We start from the raw sequence: 6,000 nt of genomic DNA on the forward strand, positions 1-6,000 counted from the left end.
TGTCTACATCCAGCTCTTAGAAATTAATCCCATTGTCTCTGCTCTACAGAAACATGAGGCTTTCCTGAAAATATTCTCTCTGACTTGTGTTATCCTAGGGCAAAATCCATCCACGTGCAGAAAGCTGTGTGCTATTAGCACCCCTATTAGGGGACTTAATTGAAGCTTCAGTGATATTCATCCTATTCAGAGGTGTTGTTCTTAGAGATTGAACATTTGCATTAACATGCTCCAGTACGAAAATCCCTTCCACTGGGATACTGAGGAGCTATCCCATAACTTTTAACCAGATTAATGTTTCATTTTATTCTGCAAACAGAACAATGTAAGCTTCTTGATTTGAGATATCACAGATTGCCAGAACAGGATCACTTAAAGTTGGTTGACCCGACTTTAGGTAGTCTTGCCTTCTCCCCACCTTCCACCGAAAAAGGCTATGAATGTTTCCAGAGTCACTTGAAAGTAAACAATTTACAATTTCTTATTAAACTTTATGTTCAGATGTGTCTGAACATGTGAAGAAACCTGTAAGATAGAGTGGTCCCTCAGGAATGCCTCAGTTCTTTGATCTTTCCCAGAATAAGCAGGCCTAATGATGCTCCACTGAGTCTGGAATGGCATGGTTGTGACTTATGCTATGCAAGAAAAAGTTCTTTAACATACAGAAGACCTCTCAACTTACTGTCTGGTATTTCCTATGCAGAAATTGTACATGAGCAAACCTGAATGGCATGAACTGAAAGCCCACAGTTCCAAGGAAGAGTCAGACAGATCTACACAAGCGCTATACTGTTGCATAGACAGAGAAAGAGTGACGCCCTGAGATTTGACAGGCATAGAGTGCAAGCGCCTCCTTAGAGGGCAACATATCCACAGAAGATGTGTTAGGCACATTTAATGATGCCCAACAAAACCTTCCACACAGGCACAGAGGAAACAAACAACACACAAAATCTGTAAAATATTTCCCAAAGCACCAAACTTCTCCTGACAGGTTATGTAGCACAGCATTCAAGCACAGGACTTCTGGACATCCACTGCATCCAGGTTGCATCCAGTAACACCTGGACTGAAGACAGCTCACCTGTTAAGGTCCTTGTATTGGTAGGGATGAAAAAGCAACCATACAAAACCACAATTAATATATCATATAATATATGCCTATAATATATGTCATAACGTGTAATTACATGAAGTCTATAAAAATATAATGTAGTACAGTACCTTTGGAAACATTTGTAAACAGTTTTCAGAATGAGCTTTGAAAACCACTAACCAGTGCACTGCCTGGTACTGATGATGCAAGCTCTGCATCATGCACAGCCCAGTGTCCCATGCCAGTCTGGGGCACAGAAGGAAGCTGGGACATGGTTAATCCACCCCCTGCATTCTTCAACCAGTGATAATCAACAGCTGACTGCATAGGTTTTCTCCGAAAGGATATGAGTACATAGAAAACATAAAACTACCGTAGTAATTTTATGGAAAATTAAAGAGCCTTCTGCAAAATGTACCCCTTTATGTTTGCAACATAAAAGTATATAGCAGTTGAGCATTTGTGCAGTATAAAGTTTTAAAGAACTTGGTTCTATGGACAAATCAAGTGAAGAATGCATACTGATCATACACAGGAAAAAAAAAAATAGTGCAGTGACTTCATCAGACCATTGGGTGATTTTGGCTGGCTAAGGAACAGAGCTTTTTTTTTTTTTTTTTTTTTATTCCCTGCAGTTGTTTTCTATGCAGTCTTCAGACACTCTCTGCAAAGGAATTAACATGACACCATGCTGTGAAACAAGGAAGTACTATGCATGCATTCCTGTAGCTGAGCATTCGTGGGATTCCTAAGAACAGAAAAGCACGTCTACCTACTTGGATTTCTTGTTATTTGGGGGATTTCACTCTTCTCTCTACCTCTCAATGCTTTTATGGGAGATTGCATCTTTATTTTTAAGGCCCTGAGTCTGCAACAGGATATGCTGGCAGATTTTAGGTGCAGTCATCTCAGTTGCATCACACAGACATCAGGTTCCAAACATAAACATCCCATTGCAAGCATATGGCTTAAACTGGAAAAAAACACTTCAAGATTATTGTTTTTTCTCCTTTCCTTTTTGCCTCATGACCATTCAGAAAGCACATTGCTTTATATATTTCAGCTTTTAAACTTTTACTGAAAAAGGCAAATGTGATTATACATTTAGGTTAAAAAATTGCTTTTATAAGATAGTCTTTTAGACATGAGTCATTTTTTCAAGTGAAAATAGTCCTTTTGATTAAATGTTAGGCAAGAATGTAAATTTTAAAGTATGGGAATGTCGGATTTTCAAAATAAGCATTTAAAAAATAAAACGCCATACCATACTTAACTGATGTTCATAATTATTTAGATTGTGCATTTATTTTGCAAATCCCCTTGCTTCTAAAGTTTACAATAATTGTCTATGGAACAAAAGGGCTCAGTAAACAGCTCCACATGCAGATGTACAAACATAATTACTTGTTACATTTAATCCAGAGAAGACTAAACTTGGTCTCCCAAAAGCAGTGCTATGACCTGCAGGCACTTAGGACTGTTGCTGCACGTGTGCTAACAAGACCACTGACGGTCCTACTTCACAACCCAAAGTTTCTTTGCTGCTGCAACTGTGTCAGCACTTATTGAACTGGGAAGAGAACAAACACAGGCACCTTTGTTACCCATTAAAAATAAAATAAAATTTAAAAAAATTAAGTAACACACAGACCCCACAGGGTGCCAAAGCCTTTTTGTTACGGGCAGTGGGGAGGACTGCTTTAGGGATGGCTGTTGTTTGAGCTGTACAGATGCCAAGAGAACAGGAGAGGCAGGTTTGCAGCATGTCCTCACAGATCACTGAGGAGGGAAACAGGTCTCAGATCTGCTGCACCAGCGGGTACAGTGTGATGCCAAAACGCATGGGCTGATGAGACAGCTGACTTGGGCCACTGACGTTGGGGCTATGTGCTGGCCCCTAGCATGTCTTTCTCTATCCCCTGGAGGCAATGCAGCAGGTACCTCACTGCACCATGAAGTCCCCTACCTGCAGATCTGTGTAAGCCCTCCTCCTCTCCCCAGTGCCCCTTGCAGGTGTCAAGCACAGCGTGTCCTGCTCTGATCCCTGAGCGTCCTCCCGCCCACAATGCACGCACTTATCGATACAGCAAGACATAATACCCTTCATTTCTTTTCTGTACTTGGATGCAAAAATAACTGCAGTGTTTGAAAGTTTTTACTCATTTGGGAGAGGGAAGGAGGTACACAAACTCTGCTGAACTAAGCAGTTCAAGTGAAGCAGTATCTTCTGAATTACAGAATAAATCACCAGAAAAATTGTTATTAAGCCACAATGTAAGACACATTAAATAATGAAAACAATTTCCAGATATCATTATCTCTCTTGTTTAAACCCAAGGCAATGCAAAGACAGAACAAAAGCTTTACTCTTATCCTACCTCAGTAAAACAAAGGTATGCGAACACATCACCTCATTGCCTTGCTTTGAAAGCAGATCAGCCTGGGATGAGTCTGATCCGGTGTTACATGCCTGCCTTCAGCAGACCTTTGGAGATTTAGTAAAGTCTTATCATTCCTGCAGTGTGCAAGTGTTATGCGTAGTCAACCCAGATCATGGATTCACAATATGAAACATATAACATATGTTAATATATTTGCAGCTCTCTCATACTGAAAGTGAAGAAATATATCTATCTATCAGAAGAAATATATTTGCATGTACTTTAAATCTAATGCAACAAACTAGAACAAAAAGGATATATAAGGGCACAGTTGACTGTAGATTAAATAACAACCTTTCTTAATTACAAAATCAGAGCTGTTAAAATGACTTAAAGCATGGATGAAGTAAGCCCAGATTTTCAAACATTTAATTTAAATGCACTTCTTTTCTACTGCAAAGTTGTAAAAGCACTTCAAAAGGCTAAGAATTTGCAATTGTATAGATCAGAGAGGGACCAGGGTTATTGGGCTGCCTATGCTGTAACTTCTCATCCTAGCCAGTCTGCACTTGTAAGATGCAATGGGTCCAATTTACGAGCACCTGATGACATAGGCTTATGCTGAAAATGCTGAAAAAGCTGGTCCTTCCTACGCCAGTAACAAACAGTGGCACAAACCACAGGTACTCCTCACACTTGAACACTGAGGGGTTTCAGAGTTTTCTAGATGGCTAGCTAAGCAGGGGCTTTCTGTGCCCTTCCAGCACAGAGGTGCAGACCTACAGAAATGAGTCACACCTTTACCCAACCTTTCATTCTGGTTCCCCAAAACCTTATCCCATCGCTGCCACGGGCAATTGCGAGCAATGTTCAAGCCTCCCATTTCAAGGACAAAGAGGCAGCGCTCAGATTGCAATCAATACTTCAGAGCCCCGGGTTGGAGAGGGGAAAGAGCAAAATCAAGAGAAAACTTGTATGTTAGTTGGCTAACATCTGCTGTGAAGTAGATGAAAATGATGACTAGTATTGAGTGAAGGTCACGAGGCTTATCTAAGAACACAGGGGGAGAAAAACAGACGGGGGAAGGGGGGAGGGAGAGAAAAAGAGGGAGAGAGCACGAGCACTGCAGCAAAGCTATGCTCAGCCAATACATGCTGGCACTTACCATAAAAATAGAAAGATCCAAAGAGAATCAGATTAAGGATCCTTTTTATCTCTCTTCAATAGAAAGATTTCCACATGAAGTTCTGAACACAGCTGTCCAGGGAAAAGCAAGGCAATATGATGCTACACAGAAAACACCAACGCACCAATGGCAAGTCCTTTCACAGCCTTCTGAAACCTGCAAGCAGTTTGTGCTGAAAAACCTACGGTGAGAAGTCTGAAGACGACTCCTACATAACACTGCAGCTACGGCAGACTGCTGTATTTCTCCAGTCACTCAGGCTGCACTGCTTTCATCTTCATCTTCTCACCATTACTTACATGCTAGAGATGGGCTTGGGGGTGGGGAAAGAGATTTCTCCTCCAAGTGGAAAGGAGCGTAGAGACGGCATCAGCATTTTCAATCAGTGCCTGGGAGTACCCAATCAGAGGAACTGAGTTGTGCCAGCGTGACAGTTGTCCAAAGCACGGCAGCCTGGTGCGGTCCCTGCTTGCACAAGAAGACTTTTAGGGTAATCTGCTGCTTAACCCCTGCAAGCTTTCCCGTGCCCACACACAAACAGCCTCCCTGCACTGCGTCTTCTCCTCCGAGGAGCAGTGTTTTGAAAACTACAAGGTTTTTCCTGGGTTGCTGCTCTGATATGCTGTTTTCTACATCTGCGCAATAGTACAAAAGCAGGAAAAGTTTGGAGGTTTGAATCCCAGCATTATTTGACTTTACAATTTATTACCCAGTAGCTTCCATATATAAACACACACTAAACTCCTTCCTCTTCAAAGTTTTCTCTTTGAAAGAGAAAGAAATCTGTCAGAGATTTTACAGCACAGATCCATTGCTGTGAACTGCCTTGTAAAAGCCAACGCTGGTTTTGACATGACATCATGAAACCCTGAGAGCAGCAGATCCCCCCAAAATATATAACCAAGGTCTCCTCCAGCAACCCCCTCAAATGACAACAGCATTAGATGTTTGTGCTGTTACCTACCATGCCATTGGACATTTTATAAACAAACACAGACAGACCTCAACCTAGTTTGCAATAGGGATGCAAATAGGGATACAAAACGTTCTATGGCATTTTACCCAACAAACCAATCAGAAAATTGATGCAGTCAATATTAAAGCTGCCAAGCACTGCAACTTCCAGAGAATGCTCCTGCTTCTAAAATATAAATGCCTTCATTTGACTATGGGGAAAAATTCTGCTGGTCCTACTGCACAATGCCATCCACAGTGGAGCAGACATAAATACAGCATGCAATTTGCATTTAATTAAAACAGATGGTCTGCTGGTAGACACACAAGGTTAGATGTTCACCTTTTAAAAATGTTTTTTAAATGGCCAATCCCAGCTGATA

The 6,000-nt window shown here is 41.3% G+C and overlaps 1 protein-coding gene across 5 annotated transcripts in view; it reads right to left on the reverse strand.

Annotated features, from left to right (window-relative positions):
• The window catches only part of ANO4 (anoctamin 4), a 191,522-nt gene extending 186,403 nt beyond the window's left edge, over positions 1-5,119 (reverse strand). For 4 of the 5 annotated variants that reach the window (XM_040556239.1, XM_040556231.1, XM_040556220.1 and 1 more), the window contains exon 1: positions 4,643-5,119. The gene's annotated coding sequence lies outside the window, so the exon portion shown is untranslated. The remainder of the gene's footprint in view (positions 1-4,642) is intronic. The other variant, XM_040556216.1, reaches the window with a different exon arrangement.
• Between the last annotated feature and the right edge of the window lie 881 nt (positions 5,120-6,000).

The sequence above is a fragment of the Cygnus olor genome, chromosome 1 (assembly GCF_009769625.2).
Source record: "Cygnus olor isolate bCygOlo1 chromosome 1, bCygOlo1.pri.v2, whole genome shotgun sequence".
NCBI lineage: Eukaryota > Metazoa > Chordata > Aves > Anseriformes > Anatidae > Cygnus > Cygnus olor.